The sequence below is a fragment of the Nomascus leucogenys genome, chromosome X, assembly GCF_006542625.1.
Source record: "Nomascus leucogenys isolate Asia chromosome X, Asia_NLE_v1, whole genome shotgun sequence".
NCBI classification, from domain to species: Eukaryota; Metazoa; Chordata; class Mammalia; order Primates; family Hylobatidae; genus Nomascus; species Nomascus leucogenys.
The window spans coordinates 30,224,335-30,246,405 of NC_044406.1; the positions used below are offsets into that span (position 1 = coordinate 30,224,335).

General features: G+C 36.5%; 1 protein-coding gene across 2 annotated transcripts in view; it reads right to left on the reverse strand.

The window, feature by feature from the left end:
- The window catches only part of DMD (dystrophin), a 1,770,560-nt gene that overhangs the window by 644,275 nt on the left and 1,104,214 nt on the right, over positions 1-22,071 (reverse strand). The window lies entirely within an intron of this gene.

The window sequence follows — 22,071 nt, forward strand, 5'->3', positions numbered from 1 at the left end:
ATGCCTTTTCCAGCTTTTAGAGCCTGCCTGCATTTCTTGGCTCTTGGCCCTGTCCTTCATCTTCAACGCCAGTAGTGTAGCATCTTCCAATCTCTCTTTTACTCTGCTTGTATCATCACATTGCCTTCTCTCTTATGAGAACTCTTGTGATTACATTGGGCGCACTGGGGTAACCCAGGCTATCTCTCCGTGTCAAGATTTTTAACTTAACCACATCTATTAATACAAAGCCTTTTGCCATGTAAGGTAACATACTCACAGGTCCCTGGGATTAGGATATGGACATCTTTGGCAGGGGAGGAGTGGGCATTATTAAACCTTGCACAATGGTTCTGCATTTACTTAGCATGAGAAACTGTTTGTCACAATGTGACATACTTCTTCGGGTGGGTTCAGTACTGTGTGTCATCGACTAGAGTTACAATATCTCACAATCTAAGAAAGCACAGGAGGCAAAAAAGCAAACAAAAAACAACCAGTCATACCAGGCTCCTGTGTCCTTGTGGCAGACATGGTTTAACCAAAGGCCTCCGGAAGTGGGAGAGGTGTATTGTTGGGTCTCTTTCACCCTATAACCAAAAGACCATTTGAATTGAGGTGGAAACTGGAGTTCACAAAAGTGTTACATTAAAAAAAAGAATAAACTGTGACTCCCTGAGGAAATCACAGTGTTTCTGTTTGGTGACAAGCTGTTCTTCAGGAGTGAATCCTATAAGAATTTCAGATAAAGCTCTTATCTTTTGGGGAGTGAAGCCTGCAGGAAAGGCTGGGGTATTGCCTTCTGGGATGCAGAAAAACCATCTTCCTCTTAGCTCAGCTTTGTTCATTCAACTTAGTTCTTCCCCTCCACACCCACTCATAAACATTAAGCCTTCTTCCCAGCTGTCTTCCTCTCCCTTTTTCATTTTTAAACTTCATCTACTTTTTGACTTCTTTTCTCTGCAACAACTACTACTAAAATCTGAAAGCTTCTTTTATTGTTACCATGGAGAGGGCAATTTTCTCAACAAGTAAAGGAGGTGGTGCAGAGGGAGAGGGAAGAACTACATATGAAAATTGAAAGTTAGCCTCTGTGTCTTTTCAACAATATCCAATTAAAGCTTTTCACTTCCATACACAAAACAACAGGAACACACAGTGGGTGGCAAATTTAGCCCAGGGATGTGAATGAATCAGTAGGCTTTGTGATAACATGCTGGGGGTGTGAGGGAGGTGGTGAGGCAGCCCCTCAATCCTATAACAGAAAAGTAATGAACAATGATAACTGATAGATAATTACTCTGCAGTTGTTTGAATATATGCTGCTCTCTATCATTTTCAGGTAAATGACCTTCAGAATGGCAGTAGATGGATTTCTAAGAAATGATGAAATACAAACATGTAGACAAACAAAGCAGGCAGAAGGAAGTAATAAGTTTAAAAAATGAAGTGCTATAAGAACTGAGAAAGATTATCAATCCTCCCTTTTTCTTTCTTCTATTCTTCTCTATACAAGTTATAAAGTGGAAGAAAATACAAATATAAAATCATCTGACGGTGAAACATCAGTGAGATTTTAATTATATCTAGATTTTTTAAATCTCAAACTAGGAAAAATCTGCTGATTCATAGACATGAAAATATTTTAAAAGATCGGAAATATATTAATTCTCATGTTCTAATTCTCCTGACATGAACTATATATATGCTTTATTCTTTCTGATCATTCTGAGAAAAATCAAATTCTGAATTTTTAAAATGATGATGTTGCTCAAATTGTAATAAATCACCATATTTTCCAAAGAAAAATTCTACACAATTCCTATACATAAATTTTGTGTGGAAAGGCTTGTGTCATAAGAATAATCAAAGGAAAAGAACTGCAAACTAGTAGAAGCATAAGTTTAAAATGTTGCCGATGATGACATCGAGTAAAGATCTGAAGTGGAAGTAGCATGTCAACCAACTTTTCCTATGATCCTCTTCCCCTTCTCAATACCCACTCTAGCTTTTAAAAACACAATGAGATTGTTTTCTACAGCACAATGATGAACATTTCAGGTATACAAAAAATACAAAGAAAAGATTACAATTGAAGTCTATGGCATAGCTGTACAAATCCACACACACATACGCTCAGCAGTGTGAAAGTTACCTCATTGATTTGCTTGAATTAATTATTTAAAATATAATTTTATACTGAATTGATGCTTATTTTTATAAAATAGCAGCGTTATTAGAAAGATTTCTGACGAATAGTGTACGATTACCAATATTATCTACCTTGGAGTTACCATGAAATTAGGAGGGTAAAAATAGTAAATAAAGATCCTATTCCAGACATCTGGCCTATATGCAGAGAACGAGGCAGCATAAACTCAAGAGTCCTCTTGTAATTTGTGTTGAATTCAGAGAAAATTAATGATAAGTTGGTTTGTTTACAACACACAATCCTCTTATTTGCAAAGCAAAACTCAAAAATACAGATAGATAGCCAGGCAGGGAAAAACAGAGAGAGGCAGACTGACTCATTAAAAGAGAGAGAGAGAGAGAGAGAGAGAGACACTGACTCTGATTTATAGGATACTTCTTATCTATTCCTGTTAGAATTTTCTGCTTGCCACTTCACATAGTATCAAGAAAATGAATGTATTACCCCCAAATTACAGACTATTAAATAAAGATAAAAACTAAGATGATTTTCATGAAAAGTAAACAATAAGCTTTTTACGCAGCACAAGCTGAGGATTTCATTACACAAAGTTATGGGAAAAGCTACATATTGATATCTTTGTTATTGTGAATATCTCAGTTACTGTGAATCTGTAAATTCCATGCCCTATTACCCCCATACAAGCCAGGGAGATGTACTCGTATAATAGCATTTCACTCATGATTGAATTGACACCAAATGGTTGCCTCTTTGCAATATATACAAAGAAATTTTTAGTTGTGGGCTTTGTGTTTTGTTTTGTAGTTAGACTGCTAAAAATAATCAAATTTCTGATATAGTTAAGCCATAAAGATGAAAGAAGTGTCTCACTTAAAATATTTATTAATTACGTATGTTTTTATATCTATAACATACTTATATTCCGATGTGCAGGAACTCAGTTACTTAAGTCAGGAATTCATGTGGGATAGAGTTAGAATTTAATCAGAAAGGCCAGTCTCCTGGGGTGGGTTCTACCAGCATTTGAACTATTTTTATCACAGCCAACACTAGAGGCCTTGCTAATGAGCAAAATGAATATTAGAAATGAGTTTTCACTTATGAGATTAGTGTTACTTAAGATACATGCTTTGGCTAAAATATTTGAGAGAAATTCCTCATCTCTAGATTTCCGGGTATAAAAATTTAGTAAGTTATGGAACCTGTATTCTTTGGAATGGTGCCCAAGATTTAATGCCTAAACTATGCTTTGTTTCCACATTGAATCTGAAGATTCTAGTTGTCTGATGCCTTCTCTAAGGTTAACTGCATCCTACCTCTAGATTCTAGAATATTCTCATGTCTCCCTTGATTGAACCTTTTATACGGAGTATGATAACACCTGAGAGTGAGGGTATAGGAGTGTAGCTAACCTTTACCTATTATACTAAAGTTTTGCTGTGGTTATCTACCAAAAATAACCTCATAGTTGGCCTTGCATAATAGTGTTGATCTAGGGCAATTCATAACACCACGTAAGCCACAAACTTTAAAATAACCTCCACTATAAGGAAGTGTAACCAACTCCTTACATGCAACAATACATTTGACTTTATTCTTGGAGTATATTATTACATTTTTCTTTTTTTTCCTCATGTTTATATTTGTTATACAACATGGTTTTATAACTAGGTCGTTAAAGATCTTTAAAGATGGTGTTCTTTTATGCATACTATTACTATCACATGAATAATTTCACAATCTCGCCTTGCCTTTCATCTTGAGGCACCTATTCATATAATTATTTTTTCACAGTCCAAACAATAACCAGGCCTTGTAATTTAGTTATGCAATAAAAAGGCTGGTATTTATATAATCGTCTTATGAGTTATGCATGTGCAAGTATGTCTGAGTAAATATTCTGCATGTTTGTGTGTGTGAGAGAGAAACAGAGAGAGAGAGAGATTGAGAGTAAGCCTGATCATTATTGAGGGGTGTAAGAAATTAGTTTACGGAGATGCAAAAACCTGGGGTTCAGATAGGAGACTGCGGTGAGATCATTTCCTCCCACCCTCTGGGGGCTCATCTGAGCTGCCAAAATATTCTCCTCTCTGACATTTTTATCTTGGCTCTTCGACAAGTTCTCAGTTGCCTGCTCAAGATTCATATTCTCTATTATTTCTTCCCTGGGTATCTATTTTCACAGAATAGTTGAAGACTCATAATAAAGCCCATTTTAATGTATCATTTTTCCTAAGCAAACCCATTTCAATCTCCACTCTTTTTATTTGCCAAGCATGTCCTAAATACTAATTCTAAATGCAGCTCAATGCAGTTTATTATGTTTCCACGTAAATATTTATACCATATATGTTATTTGTGTATGTGTACACACACACACACACACACGCGTGCACGTGCACATATGGTTTGTTGCCAATAAACCTGTGATAGAATCTGGCACTTATCAATGGCATTGCCTTGGGCAAGTCACTTAACCTCTCTGAGTTTCTCCCTTTCAAAACAAGAAAAATGCCAGTTAGCTTGTACTACTTTTGAGAGGATTAGAAATATTGAATATGATATGCATAGCACAATGCCTGGTATATACTAGAAATTAATGCACGGTAAGCATCATGAATTTTATGGTAGTATATATGACCTAACATTTTGGGCCAAAAGGAAGTTTTTGAAAGCAATTTGGTCAAAGCCAAACACTGTATGTTTAAATAATGATGGCTGGGCAACAATGCTATGTCTTTAAGCATTTCTTTCCACTTTTCAAAATCTGCTCTTTCTTATTCACAATTACTTCTACTATTTAATATTTTAATGGGAAGAGTTGGATAAACCTAAATGTGCAGCATTGGGATTCTTTTCATAGTGATCACTTAAAGTTTGTTTTGCTTTTTTTTTTTTTTTTACCTTATATCAAGAAATAATATATAACCAATACATAAGTATATGAAAACATCTATCTTTAAAATAGCATAAATAACATCAACAATCCTTCCCTATGTGTATATAAAATATTCACCGATATATATGTGGTGTGTGTTTCTAAAAGTAATATATGTGTGTTTGGGGATATAATAAATATTGCAACAAAAACAATATCACGTAGTACATACTGGTTTGAAGGTGCTCTCCTCACTGTACTCCAATTTACACACCACAATCTATTTCAGCATCCCACTAAATTTTGGGCATTTAATTTTTTCCTGCTCGTCCCTATTTGAAATAATGAGCTTATGTGTAGTGAAAAGCTGTAAATATGCTGCCTAGATTCCCCTTTGGAAATGAAGGACTTACTTCCCCAGCTGCTAGGAGTGCTGCTGGTAGACAGCCTTCCGCTGTCTGCCCTTTTCTTAGTCTGGGCCGCTATAGCTAAATACCTTAGACTGGGTCATTTATAAACAACAGAATTTATTGCTTACAGTTCTGGAGGCTGGGAATTCCAAGATGAAGACATCAGCAGATTCATTGTCTGGTGAGGGCCCACTCCTGTTAAATGGCACCTTCGGTGTGTCCTTACATGGTGGGTGGGCAAGGAAGCTTTCTGGAGCCTCTTTTTATAAGGGCACTGATCCTGTTCCTGAAGGCAGAGACCCCATGACCTAATCACCCCCCCAAACCCCCACCTTCTAATACCATCACCTTGAGTGGTAGGTTTCAACATACACATTTTGGAGGGACAAAAACATTCAGACCATAGCAGCCCCCTTATGGAAATTCCCGTGGCTACGGAGAATCATCTTGCTAAAGTTTGTTGCCTTCCTGGAGTAGCCCACATCCAATGCGTGACTTGACACGGGGTTATAAAGATCCAGTCCCCTTTCTTCATTTCCTAGCACTTCTGAAGGGTCATTCCAGCTTAAGAACTCCCTGCACGGTCAGCTGAGGCCCTTACTAAGACTGTGTCAGAGCTCAACTTCTCCCTCTGCCCCTACATGTTGACCCCAAGAACACTCCTAAATAGACATACTGCATGCTCACCTCAATCTCAGGGTATGCTTCCCAGTCACCCAAACTATGATATTATCTTTAAGTAAGTAAACCCTAGGCATTTGGGACTGATTTCTAGAATGCTTTTATTCCAAAACTCTCCATAGTGTAGGTCAAAACTTTTCCATAATAGTGTGCATATTTTTTTCCCCACTGCTCCTTTATCAAGTACTTGGGAATTAAGGTAAAGAATATTTGGAAGAATTAAAGCGGGGTAGACTTCCTGCATATCTCTCAGGGGTCAAACACACCTGTTTGTGGCCACTGACCTTCACAAAACCATCTCATCTTTGGCCTTGGGCACACGCTGTCGTCTGAAAACCTCTCAACAGAAGGCGACCTCCTCACTACACTCCAAGACTTTCCTTTCAATCCAACTAAAAAATTTGAATCTATTAAGAAAATACGTATTTTGGGAAGCTCTTAGAAAACAATTACAGTGAAACATGTTTTTTTCTCTCTCTCTCTCTTTAAATTTGTACCATCAATTGGAAAGGGGCTTTGAGACACTACACTACCATTGCCCTTTTGATTCCCTCTCAAATTTGAAAGATTTATGATGCAAAAATAGCCATCATGATTAATTGGTTTTTTCAAGTGTCCATCATTTTTCACCAAGGAAAATTGCTATGATTAGCAGAAAAACCTCCATACAAGTCTATTTAATCATCTAAAATTCATATTTGTTTTAAGAATGACTTTATTTGTTACTTTGATTGATAATGTAAAATACTACTATGATTTCAGCGCAAAGTTAAAGTGTGAAGAAAAGTAATACAGAGGTTGGCATAACCATCAAAGGGAATTTCTTAAAGAATATAGAACAAATTCAACTACAGAGTAGAGATTTATTATTTACTAAGATCTTAAAACATGCTTTTTAAATTCTGATAACAAAAATATGACATAGAGTTTGCTATCCTAGTTTTACAGTTGAACAAACTGTAATAAGATAGATCCTAAAATTTGTGTAGTTTGTCAATAACATACAGGGCAAGGTTTTAGATGCCTGACTTTAAACAAAGCTCATGCTATTTCTACAAATACAAGAAAACCAGGAAAAAATATTCACATAGTCTTAAAGCTTCTCTATATTTCAGGAGGGGGTGAAGTAACTGAATTATATTAACGGTGTTCTTTACTGGCCGGGTGCGGTGGCTCACGCCTATAATCCCAGCACTTTGGGAGGCTGAGGTGGGCGGATCACAAGGTCAGGAGATCGAGACCATCCTGGCTAACACGGTGAAACCCCGTCTCTACTAAAAAATACAAAAAAATTAGCCGGGCGTGGTGGCGGGCGCCTGTAGTCCCAGCTACTTGGGAGGCTGAGGCAGGAGAATGGCGTGAACCCAGGAGGCGGAGCTTGCCGTGAGCCGAGATCACACCACTGCACTCCAGCCTGGGTGACAGAGCGAGAGCGAGGCTCTGTCTCAAAAAAAAAAAAAACAAAAAAACAAAAAAAGAAACAGTGTTCTTTACTATGATACCCAATTCTTGTCATTAATAAAAGGTGATGTTCAGAGATGTCATCAAATAATTGACCAAAAAAAAGGATAAGAAAAAAGGAATGAAATAAGGTAGTGACCAAACCTTCCCTTTTTATCAGTGATCAAAATCCTTGCTTTTACATGTTTATAAAATCCATTCTATTTCTCAGGATGTGCAATGAAAGAAAATGAATATGTATGTTCATTTCTATTCCATTTGAAATAACAAAAGAGATGGCATTCTGAGTCCACATTCTCTTTCCAGATTTTAAGTTTTATAATTACTTACATAACACTATCAACGAATAGGACAATAGAATAAAAACAAAAAGTGAATCCTTTTTAGAAGACAGTTTGAGTACAAACTGCTATATATTATGTACTACTCTTTAAAGCTGTCATGCGGATTTTAATAATTAATCAATATTCTAAATATAAATTACTATATGTAATGTAGTAATCTATTTTTATAAATAAAATGATTTCATAGAATGCTGTGTTAAATTCTTTCCCTCAGACAGTCGCTTTAGAGAAGGAATGGCTGCTTGGACCCTGGTAGGTACATCATGGTGAGAGGCACAAATGTTATCCTGGTAACAGCTTCACAAATTATAGACATAGTGCTAAGAGAAAAGATTTCTAAAAGATTAATTTGGTAAAAGCATATGTAGAGAAATCAAGTGACTCAGAGGGACATACACATTCAACTACGATAACGTTCTCTCAACTGTGCTCCTCAAGATGCTCTACACAAATGGTTTCCATGGAGAAATGACTGAGAAATACTGAGCTAACAATACTAACATTCCTAGAGGACTTTTCACTGACCTTACTATGGAGACGTACATCATAGATTGCTAGGATAGGCAAAGTCTATGCATGTTTTCCAGCTTATTTGACCTTTTCATGAGGATCATGTATGAACACCTGATGAACCTGGTTTTCTGTAGGACAATTTTGGAAATGTTGAGATCTTTTATCAACTAGAAATGATAGTATATTTCCTAGTCAAAATATTTTTTAACCACTTTATTGATTTTTTAACCACTTTATGGACATAAAAAGCTATACACATTTAATCAACACAGCTTGATGAGTTCGGAGATAATTACAGTTATGTGCTGCATAATGACATTTTGATCAATGGAGCACTGTCATGTGCACAGTCTGCATTACCTGTAGGACAGTGGTCCTATAAGATTATAATATTTTTCTGTAACTTTTCTATGTTTAGATATGATTAGATACACAAATACTTGCCATTGAGTTCCAATTGCCTCAAGTATTCAGTACAGTCACATGCTGTACTGGTTTATAGCCTAGGAGCAATAGGCTATACCATATAACCTAGGTGTGTAGTAGGATGTACCATCTAGGTTTGTGTAAGTACACTGTATGATGTTTGCACAACAAGATCAATCAGCTAACAATGCATTTCTCCGAATGTATATCTGTTTTTAAGCAATGCATGACTGTATACCCCTGTGAAATCATGTCCAGAATCTATGCCATAAACCTATATATCACCTCCAAAATTTTTCTCTTACCTTCCTTATTTACTATTATTTTTGCATGTATGATCATAACAGTTAAAAAAAGATTTACTCTCTTAGCAAAGTTTTAAATATATAACATTGTTAACTGCAAGCCCTAGGCTGTACAGATTTGTAGGACTTATTAATCTCATATGACTGAAACCTAGTTAGTATTTTTTTTTTTTTTTGAGACGGAGTCTTGCTCTGTCGCCCAGGCTGGAGTGCAGTAGCCTCCCGAGTAGCTGGGACCACAGGCACCCACCACCATGCCTGGCTAATTTTTTATATTTTTAGTAGAGACGTGGTATCACCGTGTTAGCCAGGATGGTCTCGATCTCCTGACCTCGTGATCCGCCCACCTCATCCTCCCAAAGTGCTGGGATTACAGGCGTGAGCCACCGCGCCTGGCCCCTAGTTAGTATCTTAATACTCATTGTTTTCCATTTTTATGGCACAAAATAGCTGAGATTATGGAGACAAGAGTGGTTATTCTTATTGGAACAACCATAGAAGGAGGGCAATATCTCCAAGTTTGGGCCATGGGGTGGTGCTGCTATGAATAGACTATGAATGGCCAAGTAAATATTGGGGTTTGTGACGAAAGATAGGAAAGCCTATCTCAAGAAGAAAAAAAAAAGTGTTACAAGAAAGGCAACATTGGCAAGGAAGAAAAACTTGATCTTTAAAACATGTTATTCTAAACAGACTATATTACTTGTTTTCTTGTTTGATTATCATTGCTAGAACTGGTAATGTTTTTATTGCTCAGTTTATACTTTCTCTTGAACTCAGTGGGTGTATTTGGGTCTTAATAATTCAGAATATAAAAACTGATGACCTAATACCACGTATATTGATGCTAATGGACATCTTTAGAATTTGTCAGACTATGTAAGCTATTATGAAAGTGACTGCTTTCTCTTTCTCCAACACAAAAATATTCAGAGGCAGAAAGATAGACATGAATAATAGAGTTTTTTTCTCCATTTTATTTCCTTGATTTCTGAAACAAATTTAAACAGAACTAAGAAGATAGGAAAACAATCACATCATATTTAGCTAAGTTAAAACTACATATGTCCAAAGGAGAAAAATATGCATTATTAAGAGTATCTTGGCTAGCATAGCCAGTTGCCTACCCAATATCCTTTCTTTCCTTCTTAGCTAAAAGAATCCAAATTCTGTTCAGACTAGCAAGGTTTTATAACTAAGTTGCCAGTTTTCACATTTTGAATTACGAAGAAAGAAACATACCTACTCAGTTAACACACTCAATCCTCCCAAGATCCTTAGAAGTTAGGAATGGTCACGTGACACATTTCTGGTTAATGCACTGTCAAGTAGAAACTCTTCTGTGTGGGGCTGCCAGAAAAGCATTTGTTTTCCTTACAAACAGGAGCTGACACAGCTGGAATATGCTTTTACTTTCCCCATTTTCCCTTCTTCCATTTTAAAGTACAGACATAGTGCCTGGAGGCAGAGTAGCCATGTTGAGACCACAGGAAAAAAAGTCTTGCCGGGCATGGTGGCTCACACCTGCAATCCCACCACTTTGGGAGGCTGAGGCGGGCGGATCACGAGGTCAGGAGATCGAGACCATCCTGGCCAACATGGTGAAACCCCGTCCTTACTAAAAATACAAAAATTAGCTGGGCGTGGTGGTGCGTTCCTGTAATCCCAGCTACTCGGGAGGCTGAGGCAGGAGAATCCCTTGAACCAGGGAGTCAGAGGTTGCAGTGAGCCGAGATTGCGCCACTGCGCTCCAGCCTGGTGACAGAGACTCTACCTCAAAAACAAAAACAAAAACAAAAACAAAAACAAAACCAAAACACAAAGTCTCATGTTGGAGATGACTGGGGTTGGAGGAAAGAGTTGGGACATACAGTTTTGCAGTTGCTGCACTGACCCTGGAACACATAATTCTGGAAGTCTTGCTCTATGAGAAAAAGAAACTATCTGGATAAGCCACTGCAGTGAGAATGCTGTCACACATAGCTAAACACAATCTTAACAGAATAAACTGGAAAAAAAATCCTTTAATTTCTAAAATTCTTAGAGTGTCTCAAATTATGATTGTTTTTGCATCGATGCAGTAAATTTAATTCTCAGGAGACTTTCATTCATCATTGACCAAAACTAGACATGAATCATATTGCATTTAACAGTTAAGATAAACATATATATGAATATAGCTCTATAAAATATTGTTATATTCCAAATACTAAGTAAAACTACTAATCTATGAAGATAAAGTAAATCAACAATATTTATAAAGCACCTAGTATATCTTTAGCGGCTATGTCAAATAGAATATTACACCTTCCTTTACGGGAAATTTAAATTTATTTCAAAGACTGGAAAATAACAATCTAAAAAGTCAAATGACAACATACATTTTAAAAGAAAAGTTCAAGACAACGGAAGCAGCTTTACAAGAAAATATATAGTTAAAGGACAAAATGATTTTGGACTGAATCACTGATTAAAAAGACCAATACATATTGGAAGCCGGGCATGGTGGCTCACGCCTGTAATCCCTGCACTTTGGGAGGCCAAGGCAGGTGGATCACGAGGTCAGGTGTTCGAGACCAGCCTGGCCACCATAGTGAAACCCCATCTCTACTAAAAATACAAAAAATTAGCCGGGTGTGGTGGTGAGTGCCTGTAATCCCAGCTACTCAGGAGGCTGAAGCAGGAGAATCGCTTGAACCTAGATGGTGGAGGTTGCAGTGAGCCGAGATCGTGCCACTGCACTCCAGCCCGGGCAACAGTGCGAGACTCCATCTCAAAAAAACAAAAACAAAAACAAAACAAAACAAAAACGACCAGTACATACTGGAATTAACAAAGCAAACTTTACAGAAAAGGCAGGAATAAATCTCAAAGGCTTCAAGCTGTGACACACCAGTCAACTATATAATCATTATATTAATCAACTTTAAGGAGTGTGAAGAAACCTTAAGTCATTGGTAAGGTTAATAATTGGATTTGGTCAGAACTCACACCTTGAATGTTTGCATGGTCCTCACCTACAAAGTTTCCTAATGTTAAAATAAAATATGTCCTCATTTTAATTTATTTATTATTTTAGTTTTATATTTTATTCTTTGTTAGAGATGGAGTTTTGCTCCGTTGCCCAGATTGGAGTCCAATGGCGCTATCATAGCTCACTGCAGCCTCAAACTCCTGGGCCCAAGAGATCATGTCGCCTCAGCCTCCTGAGTAGCTAAGGCTACAGGCCCACATCATCACAGCCAGCTAATTTTTTATTTAGTTTTTTGTAGAGATGAAGTCTCACTCTGTTGCCCAGGCTGGTCTTGAACTTCTGGCCTCAAGGGATGCTCCATCCTGGCACTGATATTACAAGTGTGAGCCATTGTGTCTGGACCCATCCTCATTTTAATTTACAAAACAATTTTACTGTAAAATCTCATTATATATAGCTTCTTGCCTGCTTTCATTCTTTCTAACTACTGATCTTTGCCCCCAGTAAATGTCCTCTTCTAGTGCCTAACATCTATTATATAACTTAAAAAAAATCAAACTTGAGTAAGTGTGGTAAATTCTCAGCAAACTATCGCAAGGACAAAAAACCAAACACCGCATGTTCTCACTCATAGGTGGGAATTGAACAATGAGAACACATGGACACAGGAAGGGGAACATCACACACCGGGGACTGTTGTGGCGTGGGGGGAGGGGGGAGGGACAGCATTAGGAGATATACCTAATGCTAAATGACGAGTTAATGGGTGCAGCACACCAACATGGCACATGTATACATATGTAACAAACCTGCACGTTTGAGACGGAATCTCGCTCTGTTGCCCAGGCTGGAGTGCAGTGGCGCGATCTTGGCTCACTGCAAGCTCCGCCTCCCAGGTTCACCCCATTCTCCTGCCTCAGCCTCCCGAGTAGCTGGGACTACAGGCACCCGCCACCATGCCTGGCTAATTTTTTTGTATTTTTAATAGAGACCGGGTTTCACCGTGTTAGCCAGGATGGTCTTGATCTCCTGACCTCGTGATCCACCCGCCTCGGCCTCCCAAAGTGCAGGGATTACAGGCGTGAGCCACCGCGCCCGGCCTGTGGCATTATTTTTAATGAATTCTTTAAAAGTCATAAAAGAACAATCAAATCCCGTTGCTTTTTTTTTTTTCAAAAACAATGCTGCCATTATTACCTTGGAAATTACTGATCAATTCGTTTATGAAATTTAAAAACATTAAAACATATGCAAAAATCAATTTTCACTCCCAAGTTATTGAATAAAAATCAACAAGATCCCTGGAAAGATAAATATAGCTTAATTTTCAGCTATATGAAAAAGGCAGGCACATATTTAGAGTAAGAAAACAAATCACAATTGATCAGTTGATTTATTCCTTCTAATACATATATGATTGAAACCACCATAACACTTTTTTCTTTTGTGGCAATGACTGCCCCATCTTTTATGTTTTCCTTATAGAGGATACACTCTAAAATTAGGGCCTATCCCTTTTCTTATTTTTGTTCCCTAAGAGCAGATAACACTGACGCCTTTCACCAGCAAGTGTTCAATAAATAACAGATGAATGAAAACTCAGTCTTATATCAAAAGCTCTTAAAAGACAGTCAATATATTTCTAAAGAATCTTTATGACACTGTAACTCGAGGTATCAAAAGTAGGCATTTGAAGGAGGAAAGAAAATACTAGTAGTATTTAATTGCAGACTATTAAAATATCTACTTAATGTATACATTAATTTTATATAGTATGTATCACTTTAACATAAGTAATCATATACATAAAAGTGTGGATACATGTACACAAACACTTTTACTAATAGTGATGTGTGATCATTGCCTCATCTTATTCACACTTATTCACTATCATACACAAGGAAATCAAATTTAAATCCAAATTATTACTCTACTGTCTCTTTCCAGTCTCCTTTCTTAATAGTCTTCGACCTGACTCTAGAGTGCTTTGTAACATGGGTTTCAAAGACAATTTGTTGAATGAAGGAATGAAAAAAACAACCATATACCTAACATTAACATTAGTTAACATTAGTTAACATTACCCTAATATTAAAGGTAATAATAAGAAAAATTTACATCTTAACACACTGCAACTTCAATTACAGACTTTAAGGACCAAAAGTTATGGTGAAATGGAAAGCCTAAAAGGCAGGTACTAAACTTTAGGGAACAATAACATTATAAAACTTTCAGAAAATTAAAAAAAAATCCTTATTACATTGCTTTCCTGTAAGAAAGTTAGAGAAGACCCAGATTCTACATATTTCTATGAAAACAATAAAAATCACTTCAAGTAAAGGAACCCTAACTAGATCCAAGAAAGGAAATTTGTAAATTAGAATTCTCTAATTATTTATTTATTTGAGATGGAGTTTCGCTCTTGTTGCCCAGGCTGGAGTGCAATGGTGCGATCTTGGCTCACTGCAACATCTCCCTCCCGGGTTCAAGCGATTCTCCTGCCTCAGCCTCAGGAGTAGCTGGGGTTACAGACATGCGCCACGATGCCTGGCTAATTTTGTATTTTTAGGAGAGACGGGGTTTCTCCATGTTGGTCAGGCTGGTCTCAAACTCCCGACTTCAGGTGATCCACCCGCCTCGGCCTCCCAAAGTGCTGGGATTACAGGCGTGAGCTACCATGCCCGGCCCAGAATTCTCTATTTAAACACAATGACAAACATAAACTTCCTTATCAGAATCCCACTGGTATTTTATGGAAAACACAGTACAGTGACTTTCATCAGAATTCATGTAAATATCCTGGATCAGTTTTGCTTGATAAGATTTTGACAGAAAAGTTTACAGTGAATTGAATTAAAATATAATAAGATATACATTTCCATTCATAGACTTTGAAATGTGTAGTTTAGTATCGTTTATAAGTTTATATAGTTTCTTTAAGAAAAAAGCATATGGTATCATTTTCCATAAAAAGGTAATTAGGAGACTTAGAAAGTATGATTTTGTATGTGCGTCTGGTCTGTGTGTTTGCAACTCTATGACTTTTTTATTTAAGGGGCGGTTTATTTTTGTTATGATCAGAGAATATAAAATAAGTCACATTACTGACACTGACATATCTTTACATCCTTTGGTGAATAGTGGATTTGATCTCATTAGGTAAAGAAAGAAAATTATATAAATATGGATCAGTCATCCAGATGGTCACAAGCTGTCTACCAGAGACATGTACATTTGTTGGAAGATAATTAAAGCACAAAATTTGCAAATATCTTCAGCCAAACAGATTACAACATTAATTTCTTAATTAATTTCTTAATTGGTATTTCTTAAACGAGTTTGTGCAGAAATGAAATGATGAGATGAGAAGGGCTGGATTGTTGTTCGATGAAAGAGAAAAACAAAATAATCAATCTCCTCACCCTAAGATGACTGTCACCCAACCTCGTGAAATCCATTTGATGCCCATGGAAATAAACCATGTTTACTTTGTTTTGTTATAATTTGGCTGGAGAAATGAGATGTGTAAGAAGTTGAAGGGGGTGGCTGAGGAAATAGGAAAGAAGTAAGAAACATTATCTATTCCCAAGAGGTCTGGGGGTCTGGGTTTATGTTAGGACAATTACATTTACTGAGTGACTTTAGATCAATTAACTAAATTGTCTATCAACTTCTCTCATTTGTTGAATAAGGGAAACTATTTGTAATACCCACTTTCTGCTGGGTTTGTGACAATAGAATAAAACCAAGAAACATTCTGTTTTGTATTGCTTTTAGTTTAAATAGCCAATGCCACTTTATCCACACATTGTCCCATCAATTCTTCCAGGGCTATACTCTACAAGTTGTTTAGTAATCAGATTTTGACTGCATCTATTCAACAAAAGTTATAATCAGAATTATTCTGTAGCTAATTCAAATGCTTTTTGTGTATAGACAGAGTTTTAAAAAATCATAATTTTTAAGTACTTTGACCTTAACAACAACAACAAAAATTAAACTCATTCAAATAATTATGTCCCATTTAAATACACACTATACCCACTAAAACTGCTCATTCAATCTTTAGATAATGAAATCTCCCAGGTAACAGTGCAACGTGTGGTTAAAAATGAATCTTGAACAATGCTATTATCATCTTGTCCAGATTGGCCAATTTGTCTCAACCCCAATCTGGAAAGGTCTTATTGGAGGATAAAATGCCTTTGTCAATTCAATTCTTTATTCAATACAAGTGCAGTGGTTGAGATTTTGTGATGAATTATCCTGCACACCTGGCTAAACGGAATGCAAAAAAAGACTACAATTAACTCACCACAGGCAATCAGACACCGGTATTATGAAAAATAATATCATATGGCCATCTAAATTCTATTTGTTGATAGCAACACTAGTCTCCACTGCCGCAAACCTCTCTTCATATTTCCCCTTCCACCTCTCTCCCTCCTGTCTCCCACCATCCCTCTTCCATTTCCTTGTTTCCTCACTCCTCTTTTGTCCTCTTTAATATTCCTTTCTTGTCTTTTTTTCTTTCCTTGCTACCTTTCTTTCTTTTGTCTTTTCTCCCTCCTTCCCCTTTTTCCTGCTTTCCTTCCTCTCTTCCTTCCTTTTTTTCCCTTTCCTCCTCCTTCCTTCCCTTTCTTTCCTCCCTTCTTTGTTCTCTCCTTCCTTTCCTTAAGGGTCAGATTTAATAATCACTCTCAGAGCAAAACCCAGGACATATTTTTCCCTTCATTTGATAGATTATGTCAAAAAAGAAAACTGCTAATTCTTGTCAAATATTGTTGTTTCAGAGCAATTTTACTTATGTTTATGTGATGAAACAGAAAAAGCATTTTTTAATCAGATTTATCTGACACTAAGCGATAAAGCACAAATCATCTACTGCTATTGATTCACAATTCTAGAAATTAAACTTTGAACTTCATGTGTGTTTTACTTCTAAAGACTTAATTTGCATATTTCACATCTCTATTCTTCTGAAAGATAATGGTATATTTTCTACTGTCTAAAATGAAGCAGATTTGCTTAATTTTTTAAAATGGCTGTATTCTTAAAACTTAAAAAAATTAAAGTTGCAATTGTAGCTTCCATTTTTTTCACTGAATATAATTCACTTAGTAAAAATTATTTTTATTTCAAAATGGGAGCAGCTCACCATTTTCTAAAATAATACTTTAATCAAGCAATACATACTAAAGGAGACCATAAGCTTTTCACCAAATATATGTTTTCTGAATTCAAAGTCTAAAGCTAGTAAAAGGCTAGCTTACTTGAATGTCATGTCCTTATACCCTTTCTGTGGCAAATATTTCAATTACTGCATGTCTAAGGTTTGGTCTGAATCTCATAACTACCTTTGCCTTGAGTCATAAAATGTCTTATTGCATTATCTAACTTCTGATGCTTTGGAATTATAATTATAATCCTCACATTCCAATCTTTGTTGAATATGAAGTTTCCTTATCACATTGCATTCACATTATCCATCAAGCTATCCACATTTACTGAGAACCAATTACTGTACGTGTCATGGTCAAACAAATTTATATTTCAGGTATTGGTATATGAATGGTCTTTATTTCAGGTCTACACATTGCAAAGTTGAGTAGATGAACCTGTTGCTTTAGATCAGCTGTATCCAATCTTGTGGCTTCCCTGGGCCACATTGGAAGAAGAATTGTCCTGGGCCACACATACAATACACTAACTCTAATGATAGCTGATCAGTGAAAAAAAGTCACAAAAATATCTCATGTTTTAAGAAAGTTTACAAATTTGTGTCGGGCCACATTCAAAGCCATCCTGGGCCGCATGTGGCTCACAGGCCATGAGTTGAACAAGCTTGCTTTAGATCATAATAATTACCTCCTACAAATCTCCTTTATTTGCTCTATCCTCCAACTTATTCTACATGTTCTTGACTGAGTTCAGTGGACAATTATTGTTTAGTGGTTGGCCAGAATCATTTCCTTCTTCTATCGTCAATAGACCCCAGTTTCTATTCAGGAGAATCGCCTTTCCCTAATTTCGAGACTTTGGGAGGAGGGGGATTTAAATCAAAGTTTTCTGCTCCCTTCTAGCTCATGTATTGACATGTGACCCAAGCAAGGTGAACTGGGCTCTCTTTTAAGACTTTAAAATTTGAACAGAGTTACACACAGGATGGAGAAAAGAGAGTATCACAAACAGACTGGAATACATCTTGCTAGCCGCATGCCCAGAAAGGCATGCTCAGATTCTTTTTCCTTTTGTAAGTTTTGTTCCATTGCCTTTATGCTAATTACAGCACATTTACTTTCTGCCTGATTTAATCAGAGAATGATTTCTGTTGCTTGCATCCAGAGAGCTCTAATTGATAGGCAGCTAAACTATATTTGATGATTTTATTTTCCTGTTTACAATCCTTTCAGGGTTGCCACTGCCTGTAGGCCATCATCAAAATTCCTCAGCCTGGCAACAAAGGATTCCCATTATTTAGCCCCAGTCCTCTCTATTCAACCTCATCAATTTCTTCCTCATCATATACCCTTAATAATTCAACCATATGGAATCACAATTCCTATCACATACTGTGTTTTTTTCCACCTCAGTGAAAAGCACAGTCTGTTCCCTCTGCCTGGATTGCCCTTCTCATTTTATCTAGCTAGCTAATTCCAACTCATTCTTTAATGCTTGGCTTAAGTTTTATCTTCTTCAGGAATATCTCACTAGCATCCATTCTCTCTCCTGGCTTAGTTTTCCCTGAAGAAAGCCCCAACAGCATCACTCACACAATATCAGAGAAGTTGAAAACTATGAGGTTTAAGGGAGAGAACTCTGGAACCAAACTGCTTGAGTTCACATCTCATCATTGTCTTTCTTCCTCGATCTCAGGCAGGTTATTATCCTTACTGTGCCTCTGTATCTACCTCACAGTGATGTTGTAAGCATTAAAGAATTCACATGAAGTACTTAGATCAATGACTGGCATATCATTAGTGCTAAGTATGGGTTAGCTATTATCCTAAAATTTATCTCTGTCATAGTGTTATTATTTTCTTCCTTCAACCTCTTTTAGCTGCACATTCTATGTTGTACAACTTTATATTTCCCAGGTACTTAGTGGCAGCTCAATAGAAGTTGGTTAAAATAATAAAAATGGATAGGTGTTAGCAAAGTTTTTTTTCAGTGTATAAAGCCCTTTTGGAATTTTGCCTGATTTTTCACACGTCAAACATTAAAGTTGGGATTGCTTTATTTAAAACTTTACATAAAATTGATACTGATTTCCTGAAATTATAATAAAATCCTCCCCACACTTACTTCTCCTTCTTATTTCCCCTCTTGCACACATTTGTTTAATGATTATTTAGGGCCATTTTACTGACAATTTGGTGATTGAGGCTATAAAAGCCAAGAACTGACAATGTCTTTAAGAATTATATTTTAATATAAGAGGAAGAGGCAGGCAAAGCATCCCCCTATTCAGCAAGCAAGAGAAGGGAGATTAGATTTTTTTATAAATATATAATATACGTACATTACATATCATTATATATAATATGCTATATATATTTTAAAAATATTTTATATATACTATATATAATTTATAAATCCTGTATTTTTGTGTCTCAGAAATGGCTTTTGATTTTTCCCCCTACATTTTTTTTTTTTCAGAGATGGAGTCTCACTCTGTCGCTCAGGCTGGAGTGCAACGGCGCGACCTCAGCTCAATGGAACCTCTGGTCCAGGATTCAAGTGATTCTCCTGCCTCAGCCTCCCTCGTAGCTGGGATTATAGACATGTGCCACCACACCAGCTAATTTTTTTATTTTCAGTAGAGATGGGGTTTTGCCATGTTGACCAGGCTGGTCTCAAACTCCTGACCTCAAGTGATCCACTTGCCTCAGCCTCCCAAAGTGCTGGGACTGCAGGCGTGAAAAATTGCACCTGGCCCTCTACGTTAGTTTTTGACCTATATTTAAAGATGATCTCTGTGAGGGGGCATCAAATTAGTAGTCCTTTCTGAAAAGGACAAATTTATTTAGAGAACTCTGGAGACTACTGAGCACATCAATGACTTCCCTAAATGCTGGACTCACAAACCTGTCACAAGGAAGTGTGGACTTTCTCTCCCAATCTATTATCTGGTAACTTCTGCAGGAAGCTATGTCAATGGTAGACTGGGCTACAGAAGTGGAAACAAGCTCTCATTTCCATATAATATTATGATGTGATATACAGTTTGCATAATACACATGCCATCATTGGTTTAGATTTCTAGAGTTTGTGGTGGAACCAAATATAATTACTAACATTTGTTCAATACTAGCAGTAAGCAGTCAGCAAGGCAAAGTGGGAAGCATTTTTCATGTACCAACCAACTTAATCCTGATGACAAACTGCAAGGCAGATAGTACAACTATCCACATTTTATAGCTAGATAAACTTGGGCTCAGGGAGGCAGAATAACTTACTCAAGGTCACACAGCTTGGGAGCCAAGCTTTGAACCCAGACAATGTAACTTCAAAACCTGGGTTTTAAACATCATAAAATATTGTTTCCTTTGGTAAATAAAAGTCCTGGGAGTATTATATAACTCAGTATGGTATTGTGAAAGAACACACCTCTTGTTTCTGTATGCATCAGTACGTAGCAATGATAAAAATCTACATCTACATACAAATCACTAAATAGGAACTGCAGTTACAGTTATTACCGCAGCAATGGTATGTATTACTTGCAGTATATATATTACTTGCTACATATACTGCCTGCAGCCTGCAGGCAGTATATGTAGCAAGTAATAACACAGGCTTAGGAATCAAATGGACTTGGATTTGAATCCTTGTTCTGCTACTTACTGGGAATTTGACATCTATGAGCCTCAGTTACTTTTTCTGAAAAACGTGGCTCTAATTACTTTTTATAAAGCAGACGTAAAACAAATTTTCATGTACATACATGTGGTATTTACATATATTTATATACATCCATATCCATAAGTATATTGTGAATGTGAATGTGTACTCTGCATGCTCTGTACTCAGAATAGGAAACAAAGATCCAGAGATGGCTTGACCACAAACACTTGCAAATGGCACTGAATTCAGGTCTTCTATATTCAAGCTCAAGGCCTTTAAATGCAGGTTGTTTACTATCAAATTACTTTTATTCCTATGGAATTGGTGAAGTTTATTTTACAAAGAAATTCCCCTTACTCTGTCTGCCTCATTTCTTGTTTTTTCAAAAGGTAGTACTTTAATACCTAAATACCTTCAGCACAACTTTGTATTTCTTTAGAAAGGCTTGAAAGCTGTTAAAAGTGAAAAACCTTTAATGTATAACAATTCCAACATTATTTTTCTTAACCATTCACAAATATAAAAGACATATAGTATATTTGATCTAGCTAGGTAAACCATATTTACATCAATGTATTCTAATGTTTCTAGTTGATGTCATAATTTTGCCAAATGGATTACACTGAGGCTGAAAAATGCACTCTTTGTATTAAAAACATGTTCATTTGAACATGGCATTGCATAAATGCCAACTTTAAGATCTAGGGTATTTTTAAATATCTTATGTTTTGTTACTTTTCTCTTTTTAATTTATAGCTCTCTTTCAATTATCCTTATCATCGGAGGAGGAAATTTGGCACAGACAACTTAGAAGAGGGGATAATAATCAATTCCCAGACTATTATATTTGATTCTGCAATATGTTGGGTTGCGTAGTGCCAAAACAAGCAGTTTAAATGTAAATAGTTCAGTTGAGTGACTTATTTGGTATAAAATAGATTTTTAAAATACCAGGTTGTTTAGCAAATTTAACTCAGCCAACTATTCTTGTAAGGTTTCTCCTTTTTTTATATATTTCCTTTTTCATGTATGGCTACTTTTGTTAATTGCATTAATTTATATCTTTGATTATACTTAGGC